Source organism: Sciurus carolinensis, chromosome 11, assembly GCF_902686445.1.
Source record: "Sciurus carolinensis chromosome 11, mSciCar1.2, whole genome shotgun sequence".
Classification (NCBI taxonomy): Eukaryota; Metazoa; Chordata; class Mammalia; order Rodentia; family Sciuridae; genus Sciurus; species Sciurus carolinensis.
The window spans coordinates 23643825-23667550 of NC_062223.1; the positions used below are offsets into that span (position 1 = coordinate 23643825).

At 36.0% G+C, this 23726-nt stretch overlaps 1 pseudogene; it reads right to left on the reverse strand.

The window, feature by feature from the left end:
- Position 1: 1 nt before the first annotated feature.
- Positions 2–19625, reverse strand: LOC124959206 (olfactory receptor 5L2-like; annotated as a pseudogene).
- Positions 19626–23726: the final 4101 nt, after the last annotated feature.

Genomic DNA, 23726 nt, shown 5'->3' on the forward strand with positions numbered 1-23726 from the left:
ACTAGAGCTGAGAGCTTTTCTGAGGAGCTTCATTCACATCCTTGTTCCTCAGGCTGTAGATCAATGGGTTCAGCACGGGGATCACCACGGTGTAGAAGACTGTGGTCACTTTGTCAATGTCCAGACTAGTGCCAGAACTGGGATGGCAATAAAAGAACAGAATTGTTTCATGGAAGACAACGATGGCTGTGAGGTGGGAGGCACAGGTGGAAAAAGTTTTGCGCCTCCCCTCTGCAGAGCGCATCTTCAGGATGGTGATGAGGATGAACAGGTAGGAGGTGAGGATGATGGTGATGGTAATGACCTCATTGAAATTGACCACAATGAAGAGCAGCACTTCATTCACAGTGACATCAGAGCAAGCAGATTTAAGAGTGGGGGTAGGTCACAGAAGAAGTGGTTGATCACATTTGACTTGTAACCTGGGATCTCAAGAGTTAAGAACAAGTGAACGAGAGCAGACACTGATGCTAACAGTAACAGCCAGAGACCAGCTCTGCACAGAGCTTCTGGGACATGATGACCATGTACAGCAGTGGGTTGCAGATGGCCACAAAGCGGTCATAGGCCATCACTGCCAGCAGGAAGATCTCCGTGACCACACAAGTGAAAAACAAATAGAATTGTACCATGCAGGCTGGGAAGGAGATGGCTTGTCCTTGGTAAAGATGTTGGCCAGCATTTTGGGCACTATGACTGAGGAGTAGCAGAAGTCCACAAAGGACAAGTGACTGAGGAAAAAGTACATGGGAGTGTGCAGGTGAGAGCTGAGCTGGATCAATGCAACCATGCCCAGGTTGGCCAGAACCGTGGTTCCATAGATGAGAAGGAACACCAGGAAGAGAGGGACTCTCAGCTCCGGGACATCTGACAATCCCAGGAGAATGAACTGTGTCACAGTGCTGAGTTTCTTCAGTCATGTACCCACTTTAGATGTGTCTAAGGAAAAGAAAACCTACCAATTATTTATTTATATATTTATTTATTTATTTTTCAGACTGCATTTTTATTCATTGTACACAAATGGGGTACATCATTTAGTTTCTATGGTTGTACACATTGTAGATTTACACCATTCATGTATTCATACATTTACATAGGGTAATGATATCTGTCTCATTCCACCATTTTTCATACCCACCCCTCATTTCCTTCTACATAATCTAAAGTTGCTCCATTCTTCTCTCATTCCTCAACCCCTCAACCCCATTATTTTTCATCATTCACTTATCATGGAAAACATTCAGCTTTTGGTTTTTTTGGGGATTGACTTATTTCACTTAGCATGATAGTCTCCAATTGCATCCATTTATTTGCAAGTGCCATAATATTGTTCTTCTTTATGTCTAAATAATATTCCATTGTGTATATACACCACAGTTTCTTTATCCATTCATCTGTTGAAGGACATGTAGGTTGGTTCTACAATCTAGCTATTGTGAATTGAGCTTCTATAAACATTGATGTGGCTGCGTTAAAATTTATACTTTATTATGTGATCCAAATTTAGTTTAGGCTGGTATAAATAAATAAATGAATAAATAAATAAATAGATAATTTTAAAAAACAGAAGCAATAGTATAGTTAATATTATCCACAATGAAATAAAGCATCTTTCATATGAAATTTATCAAAAGTTAAGCACAGCATAATGGAGATTCATAGTGTCTTTAGTTTAATTCTGAGATCACATGAAATCATTAATATTTATAAAAACTTTTATATATGCTTTGATTAGTTTTCAAAATTTCTAACTTGGTATTGAGTCATGAGGTATCATGTTATGGTTTTATTTGATCGAAATATTTTTCTGTATAATATTCAAAGCCATTTTACCTAGCTTATTCTATGATCAATGCTCTAAATATTGTGATTGTAGGAAATAAATTTTATAATCTAGGGTAACATTTTCTGAGTTTCCACTCTGACAGCTGACAAGATAGGCTTCTTTGTGATTATTAACCCACAAGAGTTTATGTTTTATTGATTTATTTTATATGGGAAAGTAGTTAGTTATTATACTCCCTATCATCATTCATTTTTCAAAAATTAGCCTAGTGTTTCAGTTTAATAAGATTGTCTAATGTTGGTCATGGTTCAGGGAATTAGTACTCTTGAGAACAGTCTTCCTATATTGATGCATTTTCCACCTTCAAAAGATGTTTTTGATAACTAATTTTACTTTTTGGACTGTATATCAAGAACTTTTCAAAGAATTGTACAAGACGTAATTGAGAAAAATGACCAAAGCATCACAGCATTGTTTATGATACAAAAATTTTAGGAATGAACAGTCAGGTAGAAGGAAATGTTCAAAATCATAATATATATATATATATATATATATATATATATATATATGTATGTATATATATATATACACACACACACACACACACATATATCTGAGAAAATACACTTCTCTTTAAATGACCATTTCAAATAATTTAATGACATAATAATTGACCCTGATAAATTAATACTTTGTGAACAATAAAACTGAGGGACAGCTGTAATATTATGTATATATAATCATATGCCTTTCTTTCTCTAAATGACCAGGAAAAGTGATTTTCTTTCTCTCAGTGCAAAGTAACACATAAATTTGAAAATGTTTTCCTGTTTTCAAGTTTGGACAAATAAATCAGGTGATTGTTTGCTCACAGAGCACTGCTTTTACACTAAGAATGAATGTAACTACTATGTGACTTTGGTCGGTGACATTTTGGTTGTCACCATGGCAGGTGGCATGTGCTGCTGACATCTAGTAAGTATCCTGCTAAACACTCTACAAGGTACATGACCACCCCTGTCCCTCACCCCCACCTCCAACACAGCCAAACTCCACCAGGATGATACTGTAAGTCATTCCACAGTTGAGAAACCTGCCGATAAGAGATATTCTAATGTGGTTTATACAGAACTAACGTAATTCTTCCCTTTTCTGCTTCATGGGTGGTTAACTTGTATATGTCCCTCCATGGAAGTTCTCATGGGTGTCTCATTGCCACCCTCAGTATTGGGGTGACCATCAGGATCCTCTCCATGCAGACTTGACCAGGTTGCACAGATGGACATATTGTAAGAGAGATGTGAAGGGAGGGTGGAAAAGGCATTTATCCCCCTTGTTCACATTGATTTTCCTCTCTTGCTGACATTTCTTATGAGATATGTGCTTCTGCAGATTAAATTGTTCCCATTTCCCATTGAAAATGTCCTTTACCTCAAAAGGAGAAGTATATTTTCTTAAAGGAATGATTAAAACTTGGCATCTCTCAAAGGATTCTTCAGAAGGGAAGGGAATAGTACACAGATTTAAAACAAAATCTGTAATACTATTTTCCTCCTTTACACATCATTCTTCTATCATAAAAGAAATCAAGTTTCTAGTTCCCAGAAAATATTATTCATGTCCACACCCGACAAAGTAATGAGCATGTATTCCAACCCACCGAGGAGTAGTTATTCAATTGCTTTGCCTGTTTCTGAAGATGTTATGATGGAAAATGTCATAGACTTAATGGTTCTGGATGTTTCTCTGGGATGCATGTTCCCTAAGCTTCTCAACACAATTACTGATCTCTGTGGAATATCCACAAAAAATCAGGAAAACTCTTGAGATTCAATTTTTTCCACTGTGGAATATAAATGGGGAAAATAAATAATGTGGTACACTTTAGAGTTCTGTTTTTTTCATATGTTATTATAGGTTAACATCATCCATTCAGAGTTTCTGATGAATTTGAAACACTGCACCCCACAGCCATTGCATCTTTGAGATCTAACCTTGGCATTATGAACTGTATGAATAAATCTATTTATTTTAATTTTTTTGAATTGTATTTGCTCTTTTTAGTTATACATTATGGTAGAATGTGTTTTGGCATATTATACTACATAATTAGGATTCTATTTTTGTGGATGTATATGATGTAGATTTTACTAGTCATATATTCAAATATAAGTCTAAGAAATTTATGCCTGATTAATTCTCTGTCCTTCCTATTTCCCTCCCCACTCCTTTCCCTTTGGTTCCCTTTGTCTAATCCAGTGGACTTCTGTTCTTCCCCTCCACCCTATTTTGTGGTTGAATATTTGACCTTTTTGTTTGGGGATTGGCTTATTTCACTTGGCATAATATTCTGTAGTTCCATCCACTTACTGGCAAATGCCATAATTTCATTCTTCTTTATGACTGAGTAATATTCCACTGTGTGTATATAATACATTTTCTTTATCCATTCATCCACTGAAGGACACCTACATTGGTTCCATAGCTTGGCTACTGTGAATTGAGCTTCAATAAACATTCCTGTGACTGTATCACTGTAGTATGTTGATTTTAAGTCCTTTGGGTATAGACCAAGGAGTGGGATAACTGGAGAGAACTGTGGCTTCATTCCAGGTTTACTAAGGAATCTCCATACTGCTTTCCATAGTGGTGACACCAAAGTGCAGTCCCACCAGCTGTATGAGAGTAACTTTCTCCCCACATTCTCACTAGCACTTATTATTACTTGCATTTTTATTTATTGTTCTGACTTGAGTGAGATAGAATCTCAGTGTAGTTTTAATTTGCATTTCTCTTAATTGCTAAAGATGTTGAACATTTTTTCACATTTCTTATGATCATTCCTATTTCTTCTTCTATGAGATGCCTGACCAGTTCCTTTGCTCATTTATTCACTTGGTTATTTGTTTCTTTGGTCTTTAGTTTCTTGAGTTCTTTGTATATCCTGGAGATTGCTTTTCTGAGGTACAGGTGATAAAGATTTTGTTCCATTTTGTAGGCTCTCTCTTCACATTCTTGATTGTTTTCCTATAAGGTGCAGGGTCTCTGGTCTAATTCCAAAGTCCTTGATCAATTTTAAGTTGAGTTTTGTGCAGGGTGAGAGACAGGGGTTTAATTTCATTTTGCTACATATGAATTTCCAGTTATCCCTGCACCATTTGTTGAAGAGATTATCTTTTCTCCAATGAATGTTCACAGTGCCCTTGTCTAGTCTGAATAACTCTATTGGTGTGGGTATGTCTCTGTGTCTTCTATTCTGTTTCATTGGTCTTTATCTTCATGTTTGTTCTTGTGTCAATACCATGACATTTTTATTACTATAACCCTGTAGTATAACTTAAGGTCTAGTATTGTGATGCCTCCTGCTTCAATTTTATCTCTAAGGATCGTTTCAGCTATTTTGGGCCTCTTATTTTCCCAAATGAATATCATGACTGCTTTTTCTATTTCTATAAAGAATGTCATCAGAAATGTAATAGGAATTGAATTAAATCTGTATAGTGCTTTTGGTTGGTAGTATTTCTGTTTTGATAATATTAATTCTGTCCATTCAGGAACAAGGTAGAACCTTCCCTTTTCTAAGGTCTCCTTCAATTTCTTTCATTAATCTTCTTCAGTTTTCATTGTAGAAGTCTTTCACCCTTTTGTTAGATTGAATACATCTTACTAGTTTTTTTTTTCTATCTTATACACAACAGCTTCTTCCTGCAAAGTATAGAGTCTGAAGATACATCATTCTCCACAGAAAGAATGGGGACAATGAACATTCATTAGTGAGAATAATAGCCATTTCTCACATTTACTGACCAATTCCTACATGCCAGGTACTTTTCTAAATCCAACATATTTATTCTCTATAAAAAAATGATATCAGTGATTTTATGTCCCTTGCAAATGAAGTGACTGAGGCATAGGCAAGTATAATTTTCCAAAAGTCACACGAGGAATTCCTGGTGGAAATGGGCCACATGCTGCTTGTCAGTCTGCACCACCACAGGACTGTGGGAAGAGCATAGTTGCAAGGGCTTCAGGAGAGCAGAGACCCTGTGCAATGCCAGAGGCTGTTGTCCTGGGAGCCTCACCAGCTCTCCAAGATGGAGAACTCAATGTTCAAACTATAGTCTGTGCACCCCTCGATACAACAAAATTTAAACATTACATGATAGTAAGTAGGTACAGATAAGCCTTTCCTAAATTCTCAAAAAACTCTCCCTAGATTGATCTGAAGATTTTCTGAATTTAAGATATCTTGGGTTTCCTTTCAGAGCTATCATTCACACAATACCTTTTCTCCTATTCTTCAAATTCAAGGACTTTCTTTATTCATTAACATCTTCCTCTGGGAATTACTCTAATATGAAAAGAACAAAAACCAACAGCCAATGTCGGGGTACTGCAGACCCCCAGCCCTTCGGCGTGGCCAAGATGGCGCCTGGCAAGGTGCCAAGGAAGTGCTGAGAACAAAACCAGGTACCTCCAGCAGACTAATACTCTCTGCCAACAAGTGGCGTTATTTGAGGAAGTTAATGTGATTGGTTATGGGTCCTCGTGGACACTGCATGATTGCTATATCCACACTATTGTGCTCCATTACTGTCCATGCTTTTCCCTCGTGATCTATAAGCTGATTGGTTGTTGTATGTAATGTAAGGTGCTTGCAAGAGCGGCCCGCCGCTGCTGGCCAGCCAGAAGAAGCAGACTGCAGAAAATAAAGAACTTGCCCTGATCCGGTTTCGTGTTTCTCTGCGGGCAGGGGACGCGATAGATGGTGCCGAAACACCCGGGAACGAGAAAAAATATAAGGGTAAGTTCACATAAGTTTTCAAATCAAGAAAAATTAGTTTGAGAGTTCAAAAGGTGAGACGTCTCGAGGTTCGTGGAGCAGCGACAATTCATTACAGGAGGTTCCCCAGCAGAGGGACAATTCATTACAGGAGGTTCCCCAGCAGAGGGACAATTCATTACAGGAGGTTCCCCAGCAGAGGGACAATTCATTACAGGAGGTTCCCCAGCAGAGGGACAATTCATCACAGGAGGTTCCCCAGCGGAGGGACAATTCATCACAGGAGGTTCCCCAGCGGAGGGACAATTCATCATAAGAGGTTCCCCAGAGGAGGGACGATTCATCATAAAAGGTTCCCTGTGGGAGGGACGATTCAAGTGGTACCAAACTGTGTGCGTGTGTGAGTGAGCGTGTGTGCGTGCGCGCGCCTGTCTTTTGTTTGTGTGTTTAAACTAGTAAACTACCTCGTAGTCATGGGAACGGATCTGTCTAAGATTAGAATGCAACGGCCTCTTAGAGAACTTTTAAAAAATCACGGAACACCATTCAAGGCAAACACGGCCTTCAAGTTCCTAGATACTGTAGAGAAAGTCTCTCCGTGGTTTTTAGACGAGGGATTATTAAATCTTCCTCAGTGGGAACAGCTAGGAGAGGATCTGCATGACGCGGAGAGACGTGAGCCTTTGCCAATGGGAACTCTGGCAATATGGTCACTTGTTAAATCTTGTTTGATGCAGCAAGGTAAATCAAAAAACCCTTTTAGGGATTTAAAGGGGCCTTTAGAAGAAGGAAGTCAGATCTTAGAAGAAATTAAAGAGGAACGATCATGTTCTCAGACTTCAGAAAGAGTGGGAACATAATATAGTAGCCATAGTCCCCACAAGTATTGGGAGATAATTGTTTCATGATTTTCTGCATTTAAACCTAATCTGATTTCTCAACCAGGTAAAAAAAGGGTTAAAAAGTCCTGGGTGATCCTCCCTCCCCCCTGCCTGGCCTTGTCAAAGCCTACAATGGATTATAAATTACAGCAGTCTCAGCGGGAAGGAGGAGGGGTAACCTAAAGAAAAGAAAAAAAAAAAAAAAAAAAAGGGTGTCCGTTTTAAACTTAACTAACTTATTTTCTAGGATTCTTTGTTTGTTTTGTTTTTCTTTAATGCTGTATTTTTGAGCTCATAATTTTGATCCTACATACCTAGGTTAATGATTTTTTTCTTTTTGATCAGTTCTATTTTTTATTCAACTGAAGTTTTTAAACATCTGTTTCATTGCAATGAACATTTACCTATAAAGTTACAAGGCCTTTGATTTTATGTTATCTGTATGTCGTGCTGTCTAATGTCATGTTTTGTCAAAACTGAGCGCTCTTAAAATTAAAATTTAAAAATGGATCCAAATACTTTTATTCACGTGATTTAAAAAGGTTCAATTTAAATTGGGTAAACTAATAAAAGTAAAATATCTTTAAAAATAACTTACAAGTCTCCAGGTGGTCAAACTAATGAAATGTTAATGTTAAACAATGTCTAATATCAATTGCTTCTAGGACTTTTCTTCAGCAGGAAAGAGGCAACGGATCCTGTTCAGGACACTTGTCTGATATCTTGATTTTTATAAAATAAATAAATTGGAGTTAACATGTATGGGATTACTCAAATGTGTTTGTAGAGACGTCTGGTTAATTTACAAAGTTAAAATGCTAATTGTTAAATAACATCAAGTACTTTTAACTTCTTAAATTACATGGGGTAACATACTTAAACATTATTGGTGTTTTCATAGGTTGGTAAATAAAAAGGGTTTAAACTTGCTTTGTGTCGGGTCCCAAAAGTTTCACCTGTGTTTCAATTAAGAGTACTATAAACAACAAAATATTTAATCTTATTAAAATAGAGTGATTTATCTAAATTCAAAAATTTCATAAGAGTTGTATCACAATGTGAACAAAAAGGGGTCAAGAGATAGGAAAGAAAAAATAAAAGGTTCCAGGTTTGAAAATATATTTAATAAATAAAAAAAAAATGTTTCTGGGTAAGAAAGTCTGTGTGTAAGTAAAGGGCCAGTTTCAACAAGTCTGTGTATAACTAAGTTGGTTGTATGTATGTAAAACAGCTAAAGCTATTTAAGGTTTTTCCTAAGGTAAAATACTAATGTTCTAATATAAGCCAAAGTTTAATCTATATGGTAAAATGACATAGTAAAATGACAAGGATTTCTTAGAAACACTAATTTACTCTTAACTTTGTGTCTCTTAAGAACAATTAGTCTTAAAAATTGGGGTGTATACAATTATGGTTAAACAACTGTTAAAGTATTGTACTGTGTTACAGAGTCTAAATTTTTCTTTAAAAACTAAATTTGGTAAGAAAAAAGGTGTCAAGGTAATTGTAAAATGGTTTCTAGTTGTATATTAAATGTGTTCATATTTTTCAGGTATACAAGTTTTAAAGCAGGGAATTTATCAAGCTGCTATTCTCCAGATAAACTTGTCTGTAATGGTAATTTTAAGCTTATAAAGAGTAAATTTCATTGGGGATTAATTTCTATCATTTAGTGTTCTATTAGAGGACCTGTTATCAATAGGGTATATGTAAAATTGGTTATATTTTACACTGAGATAAAAAATTTCAAATGTAAATGTATTTCTAAACATTAGAGCCTGACTTGTTTAAAGGTTAATTTTGTGAAACATGAAAATATTTTGCCACTTTGACACACAAAAGGAAAGTTAAAAGCTCTCTCAGCCTTTCTTTGATTCATGTTTTAGATACAATGTTAAATTGTGTTAATTATAAAGTTTATATAGACTCAGGAAACAGTATATGTAAACTACTTAATGATATTTAAGGAAGAAGCAAAGATCTACATCAGAATTAAAACACTTAAGATCTATAAAGAGTCACGCCTTACCTGAGATAAGGCTCTCCCTCTCACCTTACTACATGTTAGAGTGACTCCAAAATAAGTCAGACTTCAGCTTATTTAAAGTTATAATCAAAAGATTGGTTCTTGTTGTAAAATTACTATGATCTCAAATAGGAAATATAATGTGGTTCTCAGTCAAAATTCAAGATAGCTATTATACAAGCAGAATATATTTTTACTCTTGCTAATTTCATTTTGTAAAACTGTTACCTGTTAATGTTTTACAAAAGTAGCTGCTTCAAAGACACGCAACCTAGGTAACTTATGATAATAAGCCATCACCTATAAAACAGATAGTGGTAACTTCCAGAACTAATGCAGACTCCAGTTAGATAAAAGGGTAAATAACTGTAAAGTTATGAACATTAAAGTTAAAGCCCAGTACTCTCACTCTATGACTGGTAAAACTGGCTTGCTGGATGATTAAGATCAAACTTAGAGATTGGAATTAAATACAGAAGGCAAGATAGGCCAGTATTTGGATCTTTTGCCCTCGGTCAGCCTGAACCCAGGGAATAAGAGGACTTCTCTAAGGAGTGCTGCAACTCTGGGTCACACAACCTCCTGATCAAGGAGGTTGTTGAGACTAGAGGATCCTGGACACCCAGCAAAACAGTAAAAACCAAAATATAGCCATTCTTGGGCATTTAAGAGAAATAATGATTAAATGTAACTTAAGATGTACACTTATGTTAGTCCACTAGAATAAAGACTGGAAGCTACAAATGAAAGAAAGATTCTTCAGCAAATGTGCCTGATAACAATCAAGAGAAACTGCCAGAGTCAGAAGTTTTTAGTCACTTTAAGGCCTGCAGATCTTCCTAAGCTACACAGGTAGACTTAATCTATGTTTGCTCGTATGATTACCTAGCCCTAAGTAACAGAAATATAGAGCTCTCTACTAAACACAGGTTATACCAATAAAGGGATATTTTACACAATCAGATGACTTAAGTAGCTTAACTATATTTTTTGGGATATCTATGACATTAAGAGTTAAATGTTGTGTTTACATTCCTGATAACCTGGACTATGTTAAAGTTCCCAAATAAAGGCCTTGTCCTTTCCAGCCTTTGCTAGGTCTAGTTATGGGAACAATTTCTCAGTTCTTCCACCTCCTGGTGAAAGATTGACTTCTGTCATTTTCATGATACTCAGTGGCATGTTCCAGATGCTGCAACATTTACTTTGTACTAATTTCATTTCAGTACTCATGTCTTTTTGTTCTTCTATCATAGAAGCACCCACCCCCAGATGACTTTACAACCTGCTCCTCCCCAACCAGACTTCTACCTTGGACCCCTCGATTGACCTGATTTTTAAAAAAGGAACTCCAAACTGCTTGCCCCTCACTGCCCCCTTTCAGCTTCGAAGCAGCCAGAACGACCGACGCCCCCTTTTCCTTGAAGCAGTTGGGAGTTCCTCTAGCTAAAGCGGAGAATGAAGCCAGAATTAAGAACAGGTAGTTAGTGTAGAAATAGGGAATCGGGTCAATTCGAGGAAATGAAGCCATGAAGCCATCTGCCTTTGCAAATGTCAAGGATCTCCGGAGCCCATTGATTACCAAATTTACCTGCCTATAGGGGATGTAGGGTGCGCTCACTTCTTGGGACTTTCAAAATATCAGCTTTCTCCCTGCTGGGAGAAGTCTGTATTATTCCCTTTAAACAATCCAAACTATGGTCCTTACTCAACAGTACCAAATGATTAAGCAAACTGATAACCGAGGCAGGATAGACAAATGGGTATAAGATTCTATCCATGATAAACAAAAAGGGGGAATAGAGGAGACCTTCAGGTCCCCTAAAGATAAACTTTCTCTTTGTCTCTTTGTTTAGGTTTTTTTTTTTTTTTTTTTAACTCTGGGTAATAAGGGTAACCCGGTGCTTTACTGGAGCTGCGACTCAGTTTGTGTGTTTCCACGGAATAAACTAACTTACAACCTCTTTTTAGTCTCTTAGGAGGAACAGTTCAACTATGTAACAAAACAACTGCTTCTCTCAATTGTACTTCAGATTTGTGCTATCTCTCAATGTTAAAATGCTTCTAGGTTCCTGCTGGCAGACTTAATGTGTGTTCCTACCTTCCTACCAGTCCCAGTCTCTGTTACAGATGATGAATTGCCAGTATTGCTTTCCAGAAATAAGAGGGACTTTGGAATCACCGTAGCAGTCATTACCACCATAGTTGCATCAGCAGCAGCAGTCGCCGCAGCAGCTGTAGCCTTGACGACATCAGTACAGTCAGCAACTAAGCTTAATGAAGTGGTCCAGCAGACAGCTACTGCTCTGTCTACTCAACAAACAGTGGATCAACACCTAAAAGCAGGACTACTTTTGGTGAACCAGCGTGTGGACTTACTTCAAGAACAAATGGACCTTATACAAGAACTGTTAAGCGTGGGGTGTATTTATCATCTGCCGGGACTGTGCATTACACCTGTAGCTTATCATAATCTTAGTTATGCAGCAAATTTGTCTAAAATCATATCTACCCAGCTACGTGCCAATTGGTCTTATAAATTTGATAATCTTACTGCCATTCTTAGATCACAAATTGTTAGCCTTAATTCTACTAGAGTTAATGTAGCCCCTATATCTGAAATGCAAAATTGGTTATCTTCTTCCTTCAGTTTTGTAAAGCAATGGGCAGGAATGGGAGCATTGTGTGTGTTAATGATTATTACAATTATCTTCCTCACACGCTTTATCATGCGTATACGCCAAGTTCATGCCAGAGATCGCATCATTTTCCATCAAGCCATGATGGCCTTAGAGGCTGGCAGCTCTCCTCAAGTCTGGCTGAGCATGCTGGATCGGTAGTCAACGACGGGTAAGGAAGGAGGTAACCGCGTACCGACCTAAGACAGGAGCTGTAGCATGCTCTGCAGTTATCCGATGACGGGTAAGGACGATGGTTGACCACTCCGCCTAAGACAGGCACGATCCCAAGCCAGCATTCTTTTAATAAATAAAAAAGGGGGAGCTGTCGGGGTACTGCAGACCCCCAGCCCTTCGGCGTGGCCAAGATGGCGCCTGGCAAGGTGCCAAGGAAGTGCTGAGAACAAAACCAGGTACCTCCAGCAGACTAATACTCTCTGCCAACAAGTGGCGTTATTTGAGGAAGTTAATGTGATTGGTTATGGGTCCTCGTGGACACTGCATGATTGCTATATCCACACTATTGTGCTCCATTACTGTCCATGCTTTTCCCTCGTGATCTATAAGCTGATTGGTTGTTGTATGTAATGTAAGGCACTTGCAAGAGCGGCCCGCCGCTGCTGGCCAGCCAGAAGAAGCAGACTGCAGAAAATAAAGAACTTGCCCTGATCCGGTTTCGTGTTTCTCTGCGGGCAGGGGACGCGATAAGCCAAAACCTAAGGCAAAAGGGCAACTTGAAATGTTATTCATTAGCTGAAATTCTTTCATCATGACAATTCAAGTCTTTTTTTCCTCTGGTGTACATGAATATATTTTCATGGAAAAGAATATTTTACATGTATTCTAGTTCATGGGGGAATATTTTGAAATTAGATATAAATTAGACAGATGAAAATATTTGCTTAATACCAATTCAGTGTTCTCCTGGTAAACCCAAAAACATTTGTCACAAAATTGATTACTACTGAATTGGAGGTTGCATGAGAGCAAAGTTAAAAGAACACCTGTAAAGACCATGTTTAGCTATGATGCCTAATTCCTCTAACAAATGCCACACAGAAAGCTATTTGCTTTTCAAAATCTTTTACTTAAAGACACGTGAAGCATTTGTGAAAGTTGGGTGATTGTTATTGCTTGAAGACAAATGTAGGCTCACCAATCCAACATATTGGAACAGTCATCAACTTCTTTAATGAGATTCCTACAGTGCAAGAAATAGAATCAAAACTCAATAAATGAAATGGAATAAAACTAAAATGTTTTTCTTCACAGCAAAAAAAAAACAAGTAAGAGTATGGAGAGAGAGATTGTGGAGTGGGAGAAAATCTTTGCTACCTGCTCCTCAAGGGATTAATATTTAGAGTACATAAGGAAACCAGAAAAGCCTAGCTCTAAAACTACCAAAATAGTTCAATTAATAAATGGGCAAAAGAACTAAACACACACGTCTCAAAAGAGAAAATGCAGATGTCACCTAAATACCTGAAACAAAATCAAAATTTCTAGCAAGCAGGAAAATACAAATCAAATCCACACTGAGAATTCATCTCACTCTAGGCAGAATGACAATTATCAAGAATACAAATAATAATAAATGTTGATGAGGATATGTGGATAAAGGTACACTCATACATTGTTGGTAGAACTGTAAATTAGTACACATACACTCGGAAGTAACTATGAAGATTTCTAAAAAAAGCTAGGAATGGAACCACCATTTGACCCATCTTTCCCACTCCTCGGTATATATCCAGAGGATTTAAAATCAACATACTATAGTGACACAGCATCACATCAATGTTTCTAGCAGCACCATTCACCATAGCCAAGCTATGGAATCAACCTAGGAGCTCTTCAACAGATGAATCAATAAAGTGTGGTACATATACACAATGGAGTATTATTCAGTCATAAAGAAGAATGGCTTCATGGAATTGGTCAGTAAATGAATAGAAGTGAAGACTATCATGCTAAGTGAAATAAGTCCAGCCCAGAGAATCAATCTAAAGTTCCTCCATTCTTCTCTGAGCCCCCACCCTTCCACCCCATTATACATCATCATCCAATTATCAGGGTAAGCATTAGGACTTTGTTTTTTTGGGATTGGCTTATTTCACATAGCATGACTATTCTTTATACAGCATCAATTCTTTAGTTTTAACATATAGGTAAGAACCTGTAGTACATTTTCTGTACCAGTTTATTTCACTTAGTTTATTTTTCTCTTCCATCCATGCTGCTGCAAATTTGAGAAATTCATTCTTTTTATGAGTGAATATTACTCCATTGTTTTCTTTACATCCCCCCATCCATCAATGGATACTTAGTTTGATTCCATATCTTGACTATTGTACATGGTGCTGCAGGAAATATGTGAGTGCAGAGGTCACTTCCACATACTCACTTCAGTTTCTGATGTAACTGTCCAATAGTGGGATTACTCAATCATATAGTAGTTATATTTCTGGTCTTTTTAGAAAACTCTATGATAATTTCCATAATGCGCTATACTGATTTTGATTCCACCAAAAGTGTGTAAGTATTCTTACTTCTTAGGCTCATTAACATTTGTTACTTTTCCTCATTTAGGTAACTGCTATTCTAAATGGGGTAAGATAACACATCACTGTGGTTTTAATTTATATTTTCTGATAATATTATTGAGCTCTTCAGATCATTTGCCCAGAGTTTATTGCACCATTTCTAGGGTTTGCTGAGTTGTTCTAGTCCCTCACACACTGTGAATATTAATCCATTTTTGGAGGGATAGTTAGCCCTTATTTTTTTCCATGTGGTAGGTTGTCTCTTTACTCTGTTAGTCATTTCCTTTGCTCTACAGATGTATTTTTCTGTTTGTTATCGCACTGGTCAATTTTTTTCCTTGTCTTGCCTGTGCTTTAGGGGTCATACCCAAAAAACCTTCCACCAGGTCAATGTCCTGATGCATGTCTCTAAGTTTCCTTCTACTACTTTCATAATTTGTGGTCTTTGTTTAAGATATTAATGAATTTTCAATTGATGTTGGTTTATGGTGAATGATTGGAATCTGGTTTTATTTTTTGTTTCTGCACATGATATCTAGCGACCCCAGCACACCATGTATTAAAGATTTCCTTTCTCCAAGTTTTTTTTTTTTTTTTTTTTTTTGATCTTTGCCAAAAGTCCATCAGCTGTAAGTACATGGATGTATGTTTGTGGTCTCTGTGGTGCTCCTTATTTGTCTACTCATTCCGGTAGCATTCTGATCATTTCTGGTACAATTCACCCATGAAGTCATCTATTTGATCCTGAGTGTTACTTTGTTGAGGAAGTTTGTATTGCTGACACAATCTTTGCTGAGGAAGTTTGTATTACTGACAGAATTACTAATGTTCTATTCAGGTTTTCTATGTACTAATGGTTCAGTTTTGGGTAGTTATATGTGTTCAGAAATTTATCCATTTATTCTAGGCTTTCTAATTTGTTGGTGCAGAGGTGTTTATCATATTCCTAATGATCACTTGTTTTTTTCTGTAGAATAAAGAATTTTGAATAGTTCAATATTAAGAAATAGTAAAAGTTTGAGGAGACAGATACATTTAACCTGATTGAAATATTACTTGATGTGCAAATGGTACCCTATTATATCTGCAGATTTTCTGTTTTTCAGTATAAGATAAAAGTAAATTTAAGTTGGATAACAAAACTATGATGTGGAGTGGAGAAGGAGGATTGATTTTTTTTTTCAATGAAGGACATGTGGCTTCATGGCCTTTGACACATAATAAATGCAAAGATTATTTATTCTCTTTCCTCAGACCACGGTGGAAATATCCACAGCTACGGGTAATGAAGTCATGATATTTCGGTGTTTGTAGCCATGGAAACACAATCTGGACTAGAGACCAACACTTCCAAGTTCATCAACTGATTTCAAAGTTTTGCAGGAAAAGTACATTAATAAATCCCTATTAGGAAAAAAAATATTTTTTGATTACATGCTTTTTCTAGTATCAAAAAGATAGGAATGTAGGTTGTTTGGCTTTCCCTGAGTTCAATGCAGAATATAATTTTTTAAAATTTATTCATATTTTCAAGACTAAAGTTGGAGTATTGGGCTGCAGGTTCCCCACAGAGCACCACTCTTTCCCTGGAGAATTTGATTGCAATAGAACATTTTTCAGTGTCTGGGAAGAGTTTAGTTCTCACAACAGGGAGTAAGGGCTACTGATGCCAAGGTGCAAATCTTCCCAGCCCCTCACTATGCACTTCAGTTCCTTCCTGCTATACTATCTAGCCCAGCACAAACACATTTTCTGAATTAATTTCATGGTCCCTATCCATAAAGTGAATAATATGAAAGTGCAGCTTTAAAATTTCTCATTGCATTTCATTTTTGATTCTCACATTATATCTGTATGCATTTATGAGGTGCAATGTGAGGCTTTTATTCTTGTGCATATTGGGTGAAGGTCAAACAAGCTAATGTTCATCTCCATTGCCTTTTATCATTTCTTCATAGTGAGTGCATTTAGAAACACTCTCTTCTATCTAGTTGGAGATATATAGTACTTTGTTTTTAATTATAGTCACTCTTTCATGCCAAGCGGCAATGAAACTTCTTCCTACCTAATGGTAAAAGCTCCCCTCACCCTACTCTCCCCAACAATGACAATTGCTCTTTTATTCTTAACTGCCATGAAATCAAATGTTTAATATTCTACACATGAATGAGATCATGGAGATTTTGTTTCACTGTGACTCCTTATTTCAATTAACAAAATTCCTGCATGTCTATGGTATGAGATAAATATAGTTAAGTCACATAATATAATAATACTCTATTAAAATGTCTTATTGGCAACATTAAATTAAAACACATGAATGTATCAAGAAAATGTGGTATATATACATAAGAAAATGAAATCATCATTTACCAATAAAGGGATAGAACTGGAGAATCTGATAAGTTGAAAAGTTCAGACTCAGAAAATGAAGGATCAAATGTCTTTTCTCATATGTGGAAGCTAGAGGCAAAAAAATGGGTTATTCATGAAAATAGAAGGAGAACAGTAGAAAGAGGAACGGGATTGTTGTTTAGGGAGGAGGGCAGAAAAAAGATAGGCACTTGGGAATTAAATCACCCAAACTATCCTGGGTGCAAAAATGAATATATTACAGTGAATCACATTTTTATATGGAATTATAAAATGATTTTTGAAATTAAATAATAGGAAGACCAGTAGAATAGAGGATGGGGATCAATGGGAGGGAAGCAAATGCAGTGAGGTGAATTATGTATTTGCATGTATGAAATGTCACAAAGAATTTAACTATTATGGAAAATTAAAATGCATTAAAGGTAATAAAAAATGAATCATTAAATAAAGTGAAACATTATATATCTTTCACAGGTATGCCATTAGGCTTGAAAAAGTCTTTGTGACAGCTTCTTGGATTTGAGAAAGTGAGTGTAAAGACAATTACATAAGACCCTCCAAAACCCACTGGTTAGAAACAGCAACCATACATTGGATGTGTCAACTGGATAATTTAATGCAGATCTGATCTGGATATGGCAGGTTATGACTTGGTTTATGTATTTGTATAAGACATAAAATATTCCTAACACTACTACATTTAAAATGTGTCTGCTCATGAGATTATTATTATTTTTTCATGTATGTGGTACTTAGGTTTGAAACCAGAACCTGCACAAACTGATATAACTGACACTTAGCTACATCCTCAGCCATATTTTACATATTATTTTGAAATGCGGTCCTATGAAGTTCACCAGGCTGACCTTGAACTTGTGTGATTGTCTTCCTGCAGTCTCCCAAGTAGCTGGAATTATAAGCATGTAGCATTGTGCCCAGGTCACAGGAATGATTTGATTCCTTTCTAAGAGTGTATATGAAAAAACATTTTTAGTACTGATAAAGTATGTAAAATTATATCACAATAAAAAATTACTGCATGAGCCCACATAAAAATATACCCCAGGTTATTTTTTCTCACTTAACAAATACATGGAAATTTATATTTTGCATTGTATTGATGAATATTTGGAATTTTATCTGGACACATTTAGTAAACAGAGGAAAAGGCAGAGTAAGTTATTCAAATAGAAGTAGTGATAAACTGAATTTGATATTTTAATTAGTTATAATAATTAGGTGATATATGGTTTTTAAATTTATTTTGAAAATTATATACGTAGTTTTTGATACATAAAATAAGATAAATGAAATTTTTCTTGAGAAGAATTAAGAGTTCATGCTCAGAACAAAAAGTTTCGGTAAAATCGAGAATATGTGTGATATCTTCAAAGACAGAATAACAGCTCAAAATACAAGCTAAGCAAGAACTCATCAATTCAATCATTTATGGCTTAACATACGAGATTTTCTAAGAAGATCCAGATCCAGTCTGAGCTTCTAGTGGGGTCCATTATAGGTTATCACACCAGCATCATACAGAACTACTTCTAATCTGTATGGCAATAGAACATCTTTAATTCAAATTTCTATTCATACAGTGGAAATCATTTACAATACACACCACACATAGACACATAGGCATACATACACAAATGTGTCATATTAGCTCAATAAAATATATGTCAGACCTTTGACTCAGTATTGCATTCTTACCTCCTTGGTATTCTGTTGATACGGTTTTCTTCTGACTGAAACTCCATCATCAATAAACTATATCTCCAAATTCCTACCTTTCTCTTATTTTGGACAAGTTCGCATGATGCTTATTTTACAAAAACATTCCTTTCAAATTACTTGGTGCATTTAAACATTCCCATCTCTGAAGCTCCCCATGAGTGTTAATATTATCTGTTTTATGAATTGGCCACTTACTGCATAGGTTTTCTGAGAATGTAGTTCATGTCAGAAATCTTGCAAGAAATAAATACAGAAGTAATATTTCTTAAGTTACAAACCATATCCTATATGATATGTATGTTTTCTTTAATCTTCAGAGTATGATTGTAAGTGATCTCTTTATTCTAATTTTTTAGGTAAAATAAGAAAAATGAGAAAGATTACTGATGATTTCAAGCAATAAAAAGAGCAAAGTTTATTCCCTTGAAGGAAAAATCCATTTCAATTTCATTGTACAATATTAACTCTTCATTTTAATGCTATCCTTAAAACCAACTTTCATGAACATGATTTAAATATTAGGAGCAAATTCCATGCTAATATGATGCTCAAAAAGAAGAGACTTTACTGCCCAATACTTTGGTGACAGTGTCCTTGACATCCTTATTTCTCAGGCTGTAGATGAGGGGGTTCAGCATGGGGATCACCACTGTGTAAAACACAGAGGCCACTTTGACCATGTGCCTGGAGTTCTTGGAGTTGGGCACACAGTAGAGGAACAGGATGGTGCCATGGAAGATGGAGATGGCCGTAAGGTGAGGGGCACAGGTGGAGAAGGCCTTGTGACGCCCTCTGGCTGATGGCATCTTGAGGATGGTAACCAGGATGAACACGTAAGATGTGAGGATGATGAGCAGGGTGCTGACTTCATTGAATGTGGCAAAAACAAAGAGCAGCAAAGAGATGATATATATAATATATCTATTATAATATAATATAATATATATTATATTAAATTTAATATAATTAAATTTCTCTTGTATGAATTTACAATTTTCAATGATGGTTTTATGTGAAGATTTATTAAAATGACCATTAATAAGTTGATCTGTTTTTCATATTTGTAAATATTAAAGGTTCTCAGGGAAATATAAAAGAAACATATTTCTGTTATTGCTACACAAAACCTCTCAGGTCTATCCATGCCAGCAACCTTTCTTTTGTATTTGTAGAAAAGTTATTGCAGTCTCACAATATAAGAAATATTTATCATATAGTCCATCAATAAAGATATCTCATCATATGCAATATTGAGATATGCCATATTTGTTCCTGTACTTATAAATTTACCTATTAAAGACAACCCAGAAACCAGTATAATTAGCACATATTTTCTTACTACCACATTTTATTTATCTAAAGAATTTCAAATTTTATTCAAAATATTTTGACATTTGTTGAAATGAATCTTATCACAAATGATATCATTAAATCCCTGGAAAAAATTTTTATTAACTTTTACTCCAGGCAAAAATGATAGCTGAAATATCTCTCCCAGTATTTTTTCCCAATTGTGGTTTTTATTTTTGCTGTCAATGGATACACTCTTGTAACCTTAATCAAATAGTGTTCTTTATTTTTTTACTGGTCTTTTTCACTTTAGTTAAATATTCTATCTTGACAACTCCTTCAGAATTTGCAAAAATGAGACAACACATAACACCAAATCCTCAGAGATTTTTTTCCCCTCCCTGGTAACTTTTTTTTGTGATACTGTTGAGGTGCTTAGCTGAGCTACTCTCTAATATGAACCTTTGCAGAAAGAGTACACTCACTGTTCCTGGCTCACTCATATCTATATCTTCAAAAAATTTCTAGTTTTAACAGGGTCACTTTCCCATAATAAAATTTAAATCCATCTGTCTTTTGAATGTTAAAACAAACCTGCTGATGGCTAAGGCAGGAGCTCTCCTGGTTGGGGTGATGAAGTATTCTTATATGTACAGTTAAACTTGGAGGTAAGAACCCTAGAGACTATCAACTGCTTCATTCTCTTGAGGTCACACATGAACAATTAAAATTAATCACTTCAATTTGATGCCATTTTAACACCTGAGAAAACTTAGAGGAAAATATAGCAGCATCGGGACCTTTTCATATATAATATATATTGAATTCACCTTTCCCATATCCTGATCACTGCCATATGCTGCATAAATTTCATGAACTTTATGTGCCATAAATTCCATTTATGAAAATACATGTAAGAATCCTCATTTCTGGAGAGTGATGACGGAGAATGGAACAGCAGTGACTGAAATTGGGAGTCTCCAATGACCTCATGGCTGTGGTGGGCTTGCTGCCTGGGAAAGTATTTGGGCAGGAGCATAGGATGCCTAGCTGCTATAGTAAAGCCCTGGCTGAGGAGGCTCTGCCCAAGAACCGCATCAGCTTCGACCTTGATCTCAGGCACATAGCTCCCGGAGACAGATGAATTCTCCTGCCAGACATCCACAGTGTTTCACCATTTCCCCAAATATAAATAAAGATTGATGGAGTAACTCTTTAGATCTGCTTCTCCACCAGAGAGCAGCACTTTACCGACTCCAGTTTAATCTTCACAGTCTGTGTGTGTGAGTCTTTTTTTTCAAATCCTCCTTCACCCCTCATGAGAACTGCAAGTTTGGCCATGCAGTTAGCAACACTCATTATCAATAATTTGCTAATATTCATGAGGCTTAAATGCTTTTCTACCATTTTAAGGAATTTGTTCATATTGGAAAAGTGTGAGTACCCAACTTTTCAGGTTGTAATGCTCCATTGAAAGTTAATCCAGAAAGTTGTACAAAGGTCAACATTCAAATGGATAAATGATCAAGTCCTTGGCCGTTTGTTATTCCTTTCCTCAACTGTTATGGTTCAAATGTGGAGTGTGCGCAAAAGGTTATGTGTGATACAATGTCAAACTTTTCAAAGGTGAAAAGTTTATATCATGAGAGATGTGATTTAAATGGTGGTTAATCCACTGATATGGATTAACTGGGCAGTAAGAGTAAAGAGATACGGTGTGGATAGAGGAAGGGGGTCAGTGGGGTGGTCCCTGGGAGTCTACATTTTGTCTTAGGTGAGCAGAGCTCTCTGCTTCCTGGGTTTCTTCTTCTGAGATCCTTCTCTCCCCTGTACCCTACTACCATGATCTCTTGCCTTATGTTAGGCCCTCAGTGCAGAGTTGGCCAACCATGGACTGACCCCCTGAAACCACAACCCTAATAAACTTTTCATCCTGTAAGTTTTCCTTATAGGTCACAGTGTCTAAAAGCTAACTAATACACCATATGCCCTGCAGAGATGCTGACCTCCTCATTGTTTCTTAAAATAAAAGCACACTCCTTCATTGTTGCCTATTATACTCCCTCTGACTGGAATACTTTCCTTTAAATTTCTGTCCATACAGTTTTACAGTGAAATGATATATGAATGCACTATTATACTGAAGGCATTACCCTATTTCTCAATATTACCATTAAAGTACTTAGTATAGGAAAATATATTTCTTAAATCATTTTGTACTTCAGTTTTAATATACTTAGTTTTAGTTTTGTTTCCCTGCTAAACTAAATTTACTGTGAAAGTGAGAAATGCATTGTTGAGTTCAATGATATATTATAATCTGCTAGACTAATAACTAGAACAAACTGTACCATGAATAATTATTGAATAATAAATACGACCTGTCATGCAACTGGGGTAGATCAAACCTACAAGAATTGTGGGAATGTAGAGGGCAGAGAGAAGAGAGTTCCCAAAAAGAAATTCTGAATACTTCTACATGAAATGATTGATTATTTAAAGTAAATATATGCAATTATAAATTACTTATTATAAGGTGGGGAGTCAAAATTTAAAAAAAAATATATATATATATTGATATTTCTATTTCTCGCCAATATTCAAGTAATAAATTAATCAAGTAATAAATTAATCAAGTTCCTTATGATAGAAATATTTTATCTTCAAAATAACATGTAGGATTTATGTTATCTTTCCAATTAAAGTTGTACCTGCAAGGTAATAATAGGCATGCTTACTGGAACTTAAGTTTCGTCTGCAGAAAGGAGCCATCTTAAGTTTGGGAACTCTGTGGTCAGAATGGAGCCATGTTTAAAATTCGCTGACAAGTGTCCAATCACAACTGAAGCCCTTTTTCAGGCTGGCCCCCAATTTAAATTAGCTAAACTTGTGGAGGGTACATGGAACTATTCTTCTCAGGAGCCAGGAATGATGGGAAATATCTCTTTAGGGATGAATATTGTCCTACTGCCTGCCTAGGCGTGCTTGCCCTCCAGATTCCCTTTGTGAGTTCACCCTTCTGCAGAAGTACAATCATTCTTTGCCAACACACTTCCCACCACCTGTATGATTTTTTGTGGCATCTCAGTATTTTTAACAAATATGCAGCATGGAGAAATTACTTGCAAATCAAAACTGATATCTCAATTATTCTCTTCTAGAAAAATCTTAAAATAACTTCATCAGAATATTTTCATGCCCATTCACTGAGCAACCATGCTAGCATACCATTTATGTCCAAGGATATGCTATTGATGCAAGAATACAAAAATGGAATCTCACTGAAACATTCCTCTCCAAAGATATCTCATCCTTCTGTAGTAATAAGCAAAACCATTGAGCACAGATTGTTTTAAGTGTATGAATTTCACAATCAGGATAACAACATTTACCATTTCATGATCACTGTTTTCTGGTACAGGAATCAGAGAAAGGAGATTGAGTTCACATTGAAGATCTGTAATTATTCATTTAATTTTTCATTGAACTTTTCATTAAATAAATATTTAAGACAGACTTACAAGCCAGATCCTGTTTGAAAAATTGGTAAGATAGTGTTCCTGTGCTCATCAAAGTTATATTTAAAGTAGGATGTAGAAATAAATAAATATGTGATC